This window comes from Ambystoma mexicanum, chromosome 2p (genome assembly GCF_040938575.1).
Source record: "Ambystoma mexicanum isolate Mex_15411 chromosome 2p, UKY_AmexF1_1, whole genome shotgun sequence".
In the NCBI taxonomy this organism is placed as follows: Eukaryota; Metazoa; Chordata; class Amphibia; order Caudata; family Ambystomatidae; genus Ambystoma; species Ambystoma mexicanum.
In genome coordinates this window covers 74634801-74650783 of record NC_090923.1, presented here as the reverse complement: position 1 = coordinate 74650783, position 15983 = coordinate 74634801, and the positions used below count along the sequence as shown (strand labels likewise).

The window sequence follows — 15983 nt, the reverse complement described above, 5'->3', positions numbered from 1 at the left end:
CTATTTGGGCGCTATCAGGCTTTCTCAGCTGGTGAGTCCTGGCCAGCCACCCCTAGACGGGGGCGCACATTGCTATTTGGGCGCTATCAGGCTTTCTCAGCTGGTGAGTCCTGGCCAGCCACCCCCAGACGGGGGCGCACATTGCTATTTGGGCGCTATCAGGCTTTCTCAGCTGGTGAGTCCTGGCCAGCCACCCCCAGACGGGGGCGCACATTGCTATTTGGGCGCTATCAGGCTTTCTCAGCTGGTGAGTCCTGGCCAGCCACCCCCAGACGGGGGCGCACATTGCTATTTGGGCGCTATCAGCCACCCAGTTGAACCACTCTTAGGGAACTGCACCAGTGTTTACATTATATTTATTGTCCTAGATCACTGAGTGGGTTCTAAGTGAGTGAACTCTCTGGTGTAGCTGGCACTCCAGATTCAAAGTTAGCAACCTCTCTCTGGTGGAGAGGGCACGGAAGATTATAATTAGGTGAACTTTCCCACGAGTACTTGGTGCCCCGGCTTTAAGTCAGTGAATTCTCATTGGCAGAAATGACACTGAAGTTAGTTAACACTATTTGGTGGCGATGGAGCTGAGGGTCCTGGGTAAGTGTACCCTCTCGGGAGAGGATGCAACTGTAGGCTGTTTATCAGTGAGTTCTCCCTGGAGCAGATGGTGCTTTGGGTCCTATGCCAGTCACTCTTTCTGGAGCACATGGTGCTCGGATTTCTAAGTCAGTGATTCACTCGAGAGGAGAATACACCTTTTATCCCGATACCCCCTAACTGCAAAGAAAGAGACTTAATCCACCAAGGTGGACCAACATATCAATTACATTGTAAGCAATGTTTTCCCTAAGTCACACACAATGCAAGCGCCAGAACCCGATACTCATGCAGGTAAAGGACAGTGTAACCTCAGGAAGATGGCACAGATCTGACTCCGGGGGAGTGTGTACCTCCGAAAACTACTCAAAACATTTCACCTATTAAGGCATGTCTTGTCCATCTCGCCAAACCGACTACTGTTAAAAGAGAACCGAATCGTCATACCGGGCACACTGCAGGACAGAGTAATCAGTTTGGCTCACACAGGGGACTTGTATCTACCAAGAGGCAACTCCGAACAAAGGTGTAGTTTCCACACATGGACGCAAAAATCGAGAAAGCGCTTGGAATCTGCATCACTTGCAAGGAGGTAGCAGTGCGCACGTTCCCAGAGCCATTAAAGATGACACCCAGGCCACTTCAAGTATGGCACAAAGTAGCAGTCAACATGTTCGGCCCCTTGCCGAACAGAAGATATGCCCTTGTCATCATGGACGCGATGTCGAGATTCCCAGAAATATATCTAATACATTCTACTGCAGCCCATGCCGTCATCCCAGCATTGGACCAAACATTTGCAGATTACGGCATCCCAACCATCGTGACATGACTTTGCAATGTCTGCAGAACACCTGGGATTTCATTGTCCAAAAAATCACACCCGTAGGGCCGCAAGTGAACGCACTGTCGAAAGATTTATGGCTAACCTAAAAGATCTCTCCAAATAAGCTCCATCACAAAAGGGTCGTTCATGCAAGCCATCTGCACCCTTCTCAGAGAATATCGTAATACACCACACAGTTGCACGGGCGTGTGCCCATCTGAACTGATGTTTGGCAGAACCATAAGAACTATGCTCCCACAAAGCTCCACCAAAGAGGCCGTGCCAGACACAGAAACAGAGATGAAGAAAACAAGACAAAAATGAAGGTATATACTGGCACCAGGATAAAAGCCAGAGAACCAACAGCACAGATAGGAGACCAGGTACTAGTGCGACAACCACAAGGATCCAAGTAAACGTCTGCCTTCAGTTCAGAAAACTTGACGGTGACCCACATTAAGGGATCCATGATAACGGCGGCGAGCCCAAATGGACACATCACCAGACACCCGTCACACTTCAAGAAACTTGAAAAGGAAACACAACAAGATGGACAGCACACTGCATCAGTGGAACAACACGTCCTCATTGAAAGTTTGTCAGAAAGTTGCTCTGACATCATGGACAGAGACACTAATGACAGTGACATGAACGAGAAGAACACGCACCAATAGCCCAGAGCACTTCGAAAAAAAGAGCAATCCACAGAGCAATGAGATGGATTGAAGCAATGGGCTAGCAAGAGGAAATCACCCTCTAAGTGGGGGGTGAGGGAGAGATGTAATGTCCTATGTCTGTGTTCATGGAAGAAGGAAACTTGCTTCTCTTTTGTTAATGTTGCAGAAACTCAGTGACGCTAGGTCACGTGTGTGGGCGGGGAGAACCGCCACGTTTTTCAGTCCGCAGTAAAGATTGAAGGGAGAAGGTTCACTCATCCAACCTGTCACCGTGTCTTTATTGCAAAGCTGTATATCATTAGAATCAGCCCTTCAGATCGCTGTTCAAGTTATCACGACTAATTGGAAGACGTTTGACCAGATTAATCATAAAATATGGTGGAATGTTACATGCATTGAGGGATGTATCACTTCAACCCCATTATCACATCACAAACATGAATTAACATGGAGAATGTTTTCTGATTTCCTAACGTCAAAGGATTATACTATTTAATATATATGGTTCAAAATAGTACCCTTATCATATCTTTTCCCCTGACCACTCCCTCTACCTCACTTTCTCGTTTGTAATGTTTGTTATATGCCTCTCCCGAACTTTATAAAGGCACGTTTTATTCTATTAGTCTCAGGAGGATAGTCTCAGGAGGATAGCTCAGCGGCAACGTGCTCGCCTTGGAAGCAAGACGAGACGGAGCAACACGGATTCGATCCTCGGGTCGCGCTTAGAAACCGCTGGGTATTAAGCGCGTTACCTATAACCCATCATATCATACTTGCTTTGACTCATGCGGAGTGCAAACCCAATGCGGCACACCTTATATCAGAAATCTACTTTACCAAGATGGAATATTCTACAAAGTGGTTGAGCCATCATTTTACTCTGGACTATGCTGTATTTGTATTGTTTGATGCCTTTAATAAAAATGTGTCAACAAAACAAAAAAAGGAACTGGCTCTTCGGCCAAGCATACCACCCCCTGCAGCAGATGGAGCAATGGGTTCTATGTCTGGACCTCTCGCTGGGGCAGAGATGGCGCTGCGGGGTCATGCAGTGATGCGGGTGCGGCACTGGCCCTCGTGACAGGTATGTTTCCTTTTCCGACATCTTTGTGCCGCTCTGTTAACCAGGAATGTTCAGCGGGGTCATTGCAGCAGCGCACGGGGCGCAGCTGAGCGCGCCAGGAATGCGTCGTTTCTTATTTACAGGAATACCTTTTCGTGAAAGTGAACAATGCGAATTGATCCTGTTACTCTGTCAATCTATTAAAGCTGTATTTTTCCAATCCTTTGTCACACTAAAAACTGATGAGCGCGTGAGTGCTGTTTTATGTAGCACATTTGGAAATATCACACAAAAGAGGTTCAGGGTGCAGAGGCCCACTGGGAAATATCCATAGTTCCCTATAGGACAGTCCACCCCTGGTAGCACCTTTCATGAGATAAATACTTCATAGCGCTGAACAAGTTATAAATACCCCAGGAGACGCCACCGCCAACATTTTAGGGCAGTGCCATTGGAAGGGTTTTAACATTGTTAGAGATTTATCTAGGAAGGTGCCCAGAGCACCTGCATACCGGGCCCCCTGTGGAGAACACTTTTCATATAGTGCCCACTGTGAGCTCAATCGCCTCCTAACACTAGGACATTAAAGAGAGTTAAAAAAAAATAAGGTTTGAGGGTGCTCCTGGGTTAGCTCCTGTATCACAGTGTCAGCGCCTCAGACTGCCCATCAGTGTCAGCTCTGGCCTAGCAGTACTAGCTAATAATACTGCCCAACAGTACACGCCAGTATCCGGTCCTTACCCTGCCCACCAATACAAGCTCCTCACACTGCCCATCAGTGACAGCTCCTCACGATCCACAGTGTCACCCCTTCACAGGTCAACCAATGTCAGCTCCTCACACTGCCCACCTGAACTATTCCTCACACTGCCCATCAGTGAGATAGCATCACCTTGCCCGTCAGTGGCTGCTCCTGCCCACCAGTACTAGCTAATAATACTGCCCAACAATACATGCCAGTATCTGGTCCTCACCCTGCCCACCAAGACAGGCTCCTCACACTGCCCATCAGTGACAGCTCCTCACGATCCACAGTGTCACCCCTTCACAGGTCAACCAATGTCAGCTCCTCACACTGCCCACCTGAACTATTCCTCACACTGCCCATCAGTGAGATAGCATCACCTTGCCCGTCAGTGGCTGCTCCTGCCCACCAGTACTAGCTAATAATACTGCCCAACAATACATGCCAGTATCTGGTCCTCACCCTGCCCACCAAGACAGGCTCCTCACACTGCTCATCAGTGACAGCTCCCCACGATCCACAGTGTCACCCCTTCACAGGTCAATAATGTCAACTCCTCACACTGCCCACCTGAGCAATTCCCCACACCACCCATCAGTGACAGCTCCTCACACTGCCCATCGGTGTCCGCTCCTGCCCGCCAGTACTAGCTAATAATACTGCCCAACAGTACACGCCAGTATCAGCTCCTTACCAGCCCACCAATACAAGCTCCTCACACTGCCCATCAGTGACAGCTCCTCACACTGCCCATCATTGACAGTTCCTCATGATCCACAGTGTCATTTCCTCAAAGGCCAACGAGTGTCAGCTCCTCACACTGCCCACCTGAGCAATTCCCCACACCACCCATCAGTGACAGCTCCTCACACTGCCCATCAGTGTCTGCTCCTGCCTGCCAATACTAGCTAATAATACTGCCCAAAAGTATGAATTTCCTACACCCCTGTATCAACTCATTACCCTGCCCACCAATTCAAGCTCATCACACTGCCCATCAGTGACAGCTCCTCACACTGCCCATCAGTGACAGCTCTTCACGCTCCCCAGTGTCACCTCTTCACAGGCCCACCATTGTCAGCTCCTCACACTGCCTACCTGAACAACTCCTCACACAGCCCATCAGTGTCAGCTCCTGCCTACCAGTACTAGCTTATAACACTGCTCAACAGTACCAACGTCCTACACCCCAATATCAGCTCCTTACCCTGCCCACTAGTACACGCTCCTCACTCTGCCCACAATTGTCAGCGCCTGCCTGCCAGTACTAACTTATAACACTGCCCAACTGGACCAACTTCCTACACACCTTTATCAGCTCAATACCCTTCCCACCAACACAAGCTCCTCACACTGCCCATCGGTGACAGCTCCTCACACTACCCATTATTCCTCCTGTACCAGCTACATACCTTGTCCACAGCACCTGCTCTGCGCACTGTCCACCAGTTCTAGGTCCTCACACTGTCCACCATTGCCACATCCCCACCCTGCCTACCAGTGCAGGCTCCTCTTAAACTCCATCAGTGTTAGATCGACACACTTCTGAACAGAGGCAGTTCCAGCAAGGGTAACTTATTACACTACCCAGGAATGCCAACTATTCACACAGCTCATCAATGCAAGTTGAGCCGCATCCACATACTGCCCACCGGCTTCAGCTTCACACACTCACTGGCTACACACTACTGCCCGCCAGTGCAATATGCCCACCCTGCCCCCCTGACACCCCAGGGTAGATTCTCACACTGCCCATCGCTGGCAGCTTCTCACACCCCTCCCTCTCTTATGCCAGCTTCTCACAATGCTCATTATTGTCTGTTTTATATGCTGCCCACCAGTGTAAGACTGTCTTGCAAATTGTGTATCACTCCGCTCAGCCCTACTTCTCTTCCACCAGAGCCCCTCTCTGCTGTCTCAGTCCCTACCCATTCCAGCTCCTCTGCTACCCCTCCTGCCCCGCCTGTAACTAGGACTAGGCCAAATGGTTAAATAACGATCCGCGGAAGCGAAATCTGTCCGGTTATGATGCGTTTGGCCCCAATCTGCCGTTTCCACCAACCTTGTGTATCAAAAAGAGCGGCGCAAAGTTTCTTGTGTTGTTACGCGAACCCAGCGCAAATCGAAATGAGCTGTGCAAAGTTTTTCGTGCCACTGCGCAAACCTACCATGCATTGAAAACAGCAGCATGAATATTCTCATGCCGCTGCGTGAACGTGGCGCGCCTCAAAACAAGCAACGCAAAGTTTCTCGCGCCACTGTGCGAAGCTAGCCTGGATCAAAAAGAGCAGCACGAAGTTTCTCGTGCCGCTGCATGAACGTGGCGCGACTCAAAACAAGCAACGCAAAGTTTCTTGTGCCGCTGCATGAACGTGGCGCGACTCAAAACAAGCAACGCAAAGTTTCTCGTGCCGCTGCATGAACGTGGCGCGACTCAAAACAAGCAACGCAAAGTTTCTCGCGCCACTGTGCGAAGCTAGCCTGGATCAAAAAGAGCAGCACGAAGTTTCTCGTGCCGCTGCATGAACGTGGCGCGACTCAAAACAAGCAACGCGAAGTTTCTCGTGCCGCTGCATGAACGTGGCGCGACTCAAAACAAGCAACGCGAACTTTCTCGTGCCGCTGCATGAACCTAGCACGAATTGTAAAACCATATACATTTTTTCATGGCACTGTGCAAAACTAGCACGGATACAGAAACCCGCACAAAGTTTCTCGTGTTGCTGCACGAAACTAGCACAGATCGAAAAAAAGACCCATGCAAAGTTTCTCGTCGCGCTGCACTTTGCGGGCGGACATTTCCCTCACCCCTATCTGTAACTTCCTGCTGCACCTGTATGTAGAGCGCTCCGGTGCTTCCCAGCTAGGTTTACACTTTATATGCATGCATGTAGACATACTTACATGCATGCATACCAACGTTTGTCCACGAGTGGCAGTTCCTCACACTTCCACCATCACTCTGAGACAGCCTGGTAGTGCTGTGCTATACAAGCTACCAACATCATTTACAAAGTGCCAGCTTCTCACACTGTCCATCACTGTCAGCTTCTCACGGTGCTCACTAGTGTCATCTTCTCATACTGTCCATCAAAGCAAGGCCCTTACACTGCCAGCTTCTCACACTGCCCAATATTGCCAGCTTCTCACACTGCCCAATATTGCCAGCTTCTCACGCTGCCAGCTACTCACACTGACCATCACTGCCAACTTCTCACACTTCCCAATATTGGCAGCTTCTTACAATGCCATGTAGTGCCAGCTTCTCACACTGACAGCTACTCACACTGACCATCACTGCCAGCGTCTCACACTGTCCATCACTGTCAGCTTCTCACGGTGCTCACTAGTGTCATCTTCTCATACTGTCCATCAAAGCAAGGCCCTTACACTGCCAGCTACTCACACTGCCCTATATTGCCAGCTTCTCACACTGCCAGCTGCTCACACTGACCAGCACTGCCAGCTTCTCACACTGGCCAATTGCCAGCTTCTTACAATGTCCTCTAGTGCCAGCTTCTCACACTGCCCGCTGCTCACACTGCCCAATATTGCCAGCTTCTCACACTGCCCAATATTGCCAGCTTCTCATGCTGCCAGCTACTCACACTGACCATCACTGCCAACTTCTCACACTTCCCGATATTGCCAGCTTCTTACAATGCCATGTAGTGCCAGCTTCTCACACTGACAGCTACTCACACTGAGCAGCACTGCAGCTTCTCACACTGCCCAATTGCCAGCTTCTCACACTGCCCAATTTTGCCAGCTTCTCACACTGCCCAATGATGCCATCTTCTCACACTGCCAGCTTCTCACACCGCCCATCTGTGAAAGTTTCTTACATTGTTACGAGTGCGTGTGTCTCACACAATGCCTGCCGATGTCGGTTTCTGATACTGCCCACCAGAAAGCCTGGTTCCACCTGCGGACCAGCCCTGCTCATAAGGACCGACGTGTAATCCAGTCCCCATGGCCTTTCTAAACGTGCCCTCAGTACAGACTGCTGGGCCTGCCAAAAGTGATGCACATTTATACGGTGGCTGTGTGGGACAAAGTTGAATTGAGAACGTGGGTAACAACCAAACACTCAGCAGGGCACGCGGCAATTGGCACAGTTGCCACAATAAGGCACGTTTGCCTGCACCTGCCACGTTTGGAGTTGAGAGTGCAATTATTTTTAGGGAGTGAAACAGTATTGCACACACCCATTGGGAGGTATTGTTTTGTGGAAGTAAAACTCCATATTCCCTCCAAATCCTTCATTCTTTGCACCTGGGAATTGCTGCAAATAGCAAGATATATCTTTGCCTGAAAGCTCCTCTTCAGATCAGGCACTATTCATATTAGTGGCCCTTCTTCTGGCACTGCTCTGCCGGTGCCTCTGATACCAGCATATCTGAGGCGCTGTGTGTGGGGGAGCAGAGGGGGCAGGCCCCTATATCTTCCTTATTTCCTAGGCTTTGTTGGGGGTATTTTTACTCCCTATTTTTTGTTGTGAGTACTTTGCCTGTTTTCGAGGAGTATATATGCATAGGTGGGGCACTGCTTATCTGTAGGGCTGATCGCACCCAACAACCTAAAGTTCCTGTTGGCTCCTAAACACGTGTGTCCCCAACCCGTATTGCCCACCCTCATTTGTTTAATGAAAATTTGGATTAAAAAAATCTCCGGTAAAAAACATGCGCTGTTAAAAAAGAGGATGCCGAACGAACCTAGGACCTACAGGTGACTCATAGACTGCTCCCCTGGGCAGGGCACGTGCTAAGAGCCTAGCCCCCACGCCCCCCCCCCAATTGGCAATGCATTATCTGGCTGCTAAATTACCGCCTGTAGCTAGGAGCAGACAGCACCCGCCTCCTGCCGCCGTGACCATCACATCGGTCCAGTATCCTATGGCAGCTGGTGTTCAACCCACTGTGCTATCACCTCAGCTAGGGGAGCAGGCTGCTGGCGCACCGGGCCCTCATTCTCACACATGGTGGCAACCATCAAAGTCACTCGAAAAAGACTGAACGCCAACACACCCACCAAGGGTACACCTGACATTGTAATATGTTATTTAGTTTCTGTAAAGCGCGAAACTGAATTATCTGTTTCATATAGCGCTGGGTGCTGTAAGTTTGGCATTTGATAGCACTGTGTAGTTAACAGACTTCACTATTCACCTGCCTAGCGATTGTCCTTGTATAGATGAAAGGCGGAGTTCTCCTGATAATCTAACTTCACCTGATAGACGTACATAGATCACAGCAACACGCACTTAACCCCCCGAGCTATCTAACTCTCTGAATAAGCAGACAGAGACGAGGAAATGCGGCTTACCTTCGAGGTGTGTAGATACGAACTCCGAAATCTCGATGTTTCCCAGGACTGTTTCTTAAAGGGAAGGCATTTTAAAATAGTTAAAAGCAAAGCCCCCTTTAAACAAGGTTGCACCTCATTGCGGCTCCTCCTTTGGTGTTCTCCACGGCATCCGTGTGTTAAGGACTGTGGGGAAATTGGTGAGACTGGTGGCAGCCAGAAGCGTGAGAACTGCGGGCGGGTAAAAACAAACTGGCAAGAAAGGAGGGAGGCAACGGGGAAAAGACCGGGGAGGGCCTCTCTCCCTCTATCCCAGTCCAAAAGCCTGAAGAGCGGTGAATGGGACGCGATTCTCATTCAAATGCGGGCTGTCAATCCGCCGAGGCGAGCATGAAAGGCGGCCTGCGGTCTCCAGGCTACCGGAATGTGTGCCACCGATTCTTCCTGCTCTGTGGGGCGAACACTGAACGTGCGCACTCCGAGCTTTGCAGGGCGGGCAGATAGCTCCGTGCCACCAGGGCGCGGCGTCCCCGAGCCTGGGCCTCCCTCCAGCCACGCACTGGCATCAGGTGCTTAACTACACGTCCTTCATGTGGAGATACACGAGATACACAAGACAACATCTCCCATAAAGCACCTTGCTCCAGCCAAGCACTGGCATGAGGTGCTTAACTACAAGTCCTTCGTGTGGAGATAAACAAGAGCACAACTCCAATAAAAATCCTTCCTCCAGCCACGCACTGGCATCAGGTGCTTAACTACACGTCCTTCATGTGGAAATACACAAGACAACAACTCCCATAAAGCACCTTCCTCCAGCCACGCACTGGCATCAGGTGCTTAACTACACGTCCTTCATGTGGAGATACACAAGACAACAACTCCCATAAAGCACCTCCTCCAGTGAAGCACTGGCATGAGGTGCTTAACTACAAGTCCTTCGTGTGGAGATAAACAAGAGCACAACTCCAATGAAAATCCTTCCTCCAGCCACGCACTGGCATCAGGTGCTTAACTACACGTCCTTCATGTGGAGATACACAAGACAACAACTCCCATAAAGCACCTCCTCCAGTGAAGCACTGGCATGAGGTGCTTAATTACAAGTCCTTCGTGTGGACATAAACAAGAGCACAACTCCAATAAAAATCCTTCCTCCAGCCATGCATTGGCACCGGGTGCTTACAAGCACAAGTCCTTCATGTGGAAATAAACAAGCCAACAACTCACACAAAGCACCATCCTCCAGCCAAGCATTGGAATCAGTTGTTTTAAAGCACAAGTCCTCTATGTGGAGATAAACAATACAAAAACTCCCATAAAACACCTTCCGCCAGCCAAGCATTGCCATCAGTTGCTTAAATCACAAGTCCTTCGCCTTCCTCCAGCCAAGCATCGGAATCAGATGCTAAAAAAGCACAAGTCCTTCATGTGGAGATAAACAAGACAACAACTCCAATAAAACACCTTCCTCCAGCCAAGCATTGGCATTGGGTGCATAAAAGCACAAGTCCTTCACGTGGAGATAAACAAGACAACAACTCGAATAAAGCACCTTCCTACAGCCAAACATTGGCATCAGGTGCTTAAAAGTACAAGTCCTTCATGTGGAGATAAACAAGATAGCAACTCCCATAAAACACCTTCCTCCAGCCACGCACTGGTATCATGTGCTTAACTACACGTCCTTCATGTGGAGATGCACAACACAACTACCATAAAGCACCTCCTCCAGTCAAGCACTGGCATGAGGTGCTTAATTACAAGTCCTTCGTGTGGACATAAACAAGAGCACAACTCCAATAAAAATCCTTCCTCCAGCCATGCATTGGCACCGGGTGCTTACAAGCACAAGTCCTTCATGTGGAAATAAACAAGCCAACAACTCACACAAAGCACCATCCTCCAGCCAAGCATTGGAATCAGTTGTTTTAAAGCACAAGTCCTCTATGTGGAGATAAACAATACAAAAACTCCCATAAAACACCTTCCGCCAGCCAAGCATTGCCATCAGTTGCTTAAATCACAAGTCCTTCGCCTTCCTCCAGCCAAGCATCGGAATCAGATGCTAAAAAAGCACAAGTCCTTCATGTGGAGATAAACAAGACAACAACTCCAATAAAACACCTTCCTCCAGCCAAGCATTGGCATTGGGTGCATAAAAGCACAAGTCCTTCACGTGGAGATAAACAAGACAACAACTCGAATAAAGCACCTTCCTACAGCCAAACATTGGCATCAGGTGCTTAAAAGCACAAGTCCTTCATGTGGAGATAAACAAGATAGCAACTCCCATAAAACACCTTCCTCCAGCCAAGCATCTGCATCAGGTGCTTAACTACACGTCCTTCATGTGGAGATGCACAACACAACTACCATAAAGCACCTCCTCCAGTCAAGCACTGGCATGAGGTGCTTAATTACAAGTCCTTCGTGTGGAGGTAAACAAGAGCACAACTCCAATAAAAATCCTTCCTCTAGCCATGCATTGGCACCGGGTGCTTACAAGCACAAGTCCTTCATGTGGAAATAAACAAGCCAACAACTCACACAAAGCACCATCCTCCAGCCAAGCATTGGAATCAGTTGTTTAAAAGCAGACGTCCTCCATGTGGAGATAAACAATACAAAAACTCCCATAAAACACCTTCCGCCAGCCAAGCATTGCCATCAGTTGCTTAAATCACAAGTCCTTCGCCTTCCTCCAGCCAAGCATCGGAATCAGATGCTAAAAAAGCACAAGTCCTTCATGTGGAGATAAACAAGACAACAACTCCAATAAAACACCTTCCTCCAGCCAAGCATTGGCATTGGGTGCATAAAAGCACAAGTCCTTCACGTGGAGATAAACAAGACAACAACTCGAATAAAGCACCTTCCTACAGCCAAACATTGGCATCAGGTGCTTAAAAGTACAAGTCCTTCATGTGGAGATAAACAAGATAGCAACTCCCATAAAACACCTTCCTCCAGCCACGCACTGGTATCATGTGCTTAACTACACGTCCTTCATGTGGAGATGCACAACACAACTACCATAAAGCACCTCCTCCAGTCAAGCACTGGCATGAGGTGCTTAATTACAAGTCCTTCGTGTGGACATAAACAAGAGCACAACTCCAATAAAAATCCTTCCTCCAGCCATGCATTGGCACCGGGTGCTTACAAGCACAAGTCCTTCATGTGGAAATAAACAAGCCAACAACTCACACAAAGCACCATCCTCCAGCCAAGCATTGGAATCAGTTGTTTTAAAGCACAAGTCCTCTATGTGGAGATAAACAATACAAAAACTCCCATAAAACACCTTCCGCCAGCCAAGCATTGCCATCAGTTGCTTAAATCACAAGTCCTTCGCCTTCCTCCAGCCAAGCATCGGAATCAGATGCTAAAAAAGCACAAGTCCTTCATGTGGAGATAAACAAGACAACAACTCCAATAAAACACCTTCCTCCAGCCAAGCATTGGCATTGGGTGCATAAAAGCACAAGTCCTTCACGTGGAGATAAACAAGACAACAACTCGAATAAAGCACCTTCCTACAGCCAAACATTGGCATCAGGTGCTTAAAAGCACAAGTCCTTCATGTGGAGATAAACAAGATAGCAACTCCCATAAAACACCTTCCTCCAGCCAAGCATCTGCATCAGGTGCTTAACTACAAGTCCTTCATGTGGAGATAAACAAGACAACAACTCCATAAAGCACCTTCCTCCAGCCAATAATTGACATCAGGTGCTTAATTACAAGTCCTTCATGTGGAGATAAACAAGACGACAACTCCCATAAAGCACCTTCATCCAGCCACGCACTGGTATCATGTGCTTAACTACACGTCCTTCATGTGGAGATGCACAACACAACTACCATAAAGCACCTCCTCCAGTCAAGCACTGGCATGAGGTGCTTAATTACAAGTCCTTCGTGTGGAGATAAACAAGAGCACAACTCCAATAAAAATCCTTCCCCCAGCCATGCATTGGCACCGGGTGCTTAAAAGCACAAGTCCTTCATGTGGAGATAAACAGGACAACAACTCTGATAAAGCACCTTCCTCCAGCTAAGCATTAGCTTCTGGTGCTTACAAGCACAAGTCCTTCATGTGGAAATAAACAAGCCAACAACTCACACAAAGCACCATCCTCCAGCCAAGCATTGGAATCAGTTGTTTAAAAGCAGAAGTCCTCCATGTGGAGATAAACAATACAAAAACTCCCATAAAACACCTTCCGCCAGCCAAGCATTGCCATCAGTTGCTTAAATCACAAGTCCTTTCGCCTTCCTCCAGCCAAGCATCGGAATCAGATGCTAAAAAAGCACAAGTCCTTCATGTGGAGATAAACAAGACAACAACTCCAATAAAACACCTTCCTCCAGCCAAGCATTGGCATTGGGTGCATAAAAGCACAAGTCCTTCACCTGGAGATAAACAAGACAACAACTCGAATAAAGCACCTTCCTACAGCCAAACATTGGCATCAGGAGCTTAAAAGTACAAGTCCTTCATGTGGAGATAAACAAGATAGCAACTCCCATAAAACACCTTCCTCCAGCCAAGCATCTGCATCAGGTGCTTAACTACGAGTCCTTCATGTGGAGATAAACAAGACAACAACTCCATAAAGCACCTTCCTCCAGCCAATAATTGGCATCAGGTGCTTAAAAGAACAAGTCCTTAATGTGGAGGTAAACAAGACAACCCTAAGTCCATCCTATCTAAGATCAGCAAATTGCCTCAGTTCAGCTTTTTGTCAAAGAAAACTGTTTTTAAGCGTTTTCTGAAATGTTGAGTAGAAGAGCAGCCTTTAATATCCAGGGGGCCTGATTTCCAGAGGGACGGAGCCCTGACATTGAAGCTCGCTCCACCAATCTTTTTCAAAATCATGCACCGCTGTTCCAATATCAACCTCTTATTTGAAGGCAGGGTCTGGTGAATAGGAGTTTTATTCACTTGGAAGAGAGTGAGAGATGTATTGGCATCAGGTGCTTAATTACAAACACCTTAATGTGGAGATAAACAAGACAACAACCCCCATAAAGCACCTTCCTCCAGCCAAGCATTGGCATCAGGTGCTTAAAATCACAAGTTGTTCAGGTGGAGATAAACAAGACACAAACTCCCATAAAGAACCTTCCTCCAGCCACACATTGGCATCAGGTGCTTAATTACAAGTCCTTCATATGGGGATAAAAAAGACAACAACTCCCATAAAGCATCTTCCGCCAGCCAAGCATTGGGATCAGGTGGTTAATTACAAGTCCTTCATGTGGAGATAAACAAGAAAACTCCAACAAAACACATTCCTCCAGCCAAGCATTGTCATTGGGTGCTTAAAAGTACAAGTCCTTCTTGTGGCGATAAACAAAACAACTACTCCCATAAAGCACCTTCCTTCAGCCAAGCATTGGATTTGTGTGCCTAAAAGAACAAGTCCTTCATGTGGAGATAAACAAGACAACAAGTCCTATAAAACACCTTCCTCCAGCCAAACATCGGCACCAGGTGCTTAAAAGTACAAGTCCTTCATATGGAGACAAAAAAGAAAAAAACTCCCATAAAGCACCTTCCTCCAGCCAAGCATTGGCATCAGGTGCTTAACTACAAGTCCTTCATGTTGAGATAAACAAGACAACAACTCCCATGAAGAACCTTCCTCCGGCCATGCATTGGAATAATTTGTTGAAAAGCACAAGTTCTTCATGTGGAGATAAACAAGACAGCAACTCCATAAAGCACCTTCCTCCAGCCAAGCTGTGGTTATGGCCCTGTAGGAACATACATGCAATGGATGGGATCACACAGAATAACTCTGAGTTCAAATAACCAAACCAACTCAGGAAGATGGCAAAGATACTGTTTTATTAACAATTATCTAAAACAGGGAGTTACAACAAACATCAACAGACATATGCTTGTTTTCTCTTAACAATGTTTTCACACAACATAGACTTTATACAAAAAACACATCTGAGTTGACGTCATTCTATGTGGCAATTAATAAAAACCTACTAGGGATCGGGATAGGCTTAAGAGAAACATCTAAGTACACATCATATAGGAACTAGGATTGCGATTGGCTGCCCACTGTCAGGTGGGCAATATATGCCTACCTCTAAAACATGAAATTTATAAAACCAATAGATAAGTGGTTTCTCATTGTTCTTCAAACTATAAGGTAACTCTTACATAGACCACTACAATTGGTTGGCACGCCTGTGCCATGTCTGGATCATTCGGTTCATTTAGCAGCACGTAAACTCAGACCCAGGTGCAAGGAGTTGGGCCTGACTCTACCTCCCCTCCCAATTAGCCCAGCATCTCTCATCACCCAAGACTTCTGCCATGAAGATCGTCTTTTAACTTGGCCTTGCAAATGTATCCTTGCCTCTGAGAATACATGGTAGTGTGGGCACTCACTATCCTGTTCTAGGACTCCAAGTTCAACTCTATTTTCATCCTTGGTTTGAAGTGGGAGAATGGAACAAAAGGCTCCCACCAATCCCCTCACGCTCCTGGCCTAGAGGATCGCGGCCCAGACACCCGCCACGGGAGGAGTTTGCCTATCTACCAGACGACCAAATACCCTGGTACAGGAACATACGGATGTGCCCACCAGCCTGCCCATGCCGACACCTGCGGCATGGATGAACTCGACTGAACCATTCAACAGTAAATGAACACATCGTTAGAGATGCCATGACGACCTAGCCAACGGTCAGCACACCCGTGCAAACATGCACACTGGACACTCCCACACCAATCCACACGAAGAA

At 47.9% G+C, this 15983-nt stretch overlaps 1 protein-coding gene across 3 annotated transcripts in view; it reads right to left on the bottom strand.

Annotated features, from left to right (window-relative positions):
- Positions 1–15983, bottom strand: part of LOC138566223 (laminin subunit beta-1-like) — an 882924-nt gene that overhangs the window by 771924 nt on the left and 95017 nt on the right. Inside the window, exon 1 of one of the 3 annotated variants that reach the window (XM_069643285.1) lies at positions 9231–9654. The exons of 1 other annotated variant lie outside the window; for it this stretch is intronic. The gene's annotated coding sequence lies outside the window, so the exon portion shown is untranslated. Of the gene's footprint in view, positions 1–9230; positions 9655–15983 lie in introns of those variants that run through there. One more of the 3 variants, XM_069643283.1, reaches the window with a different exon arrangement.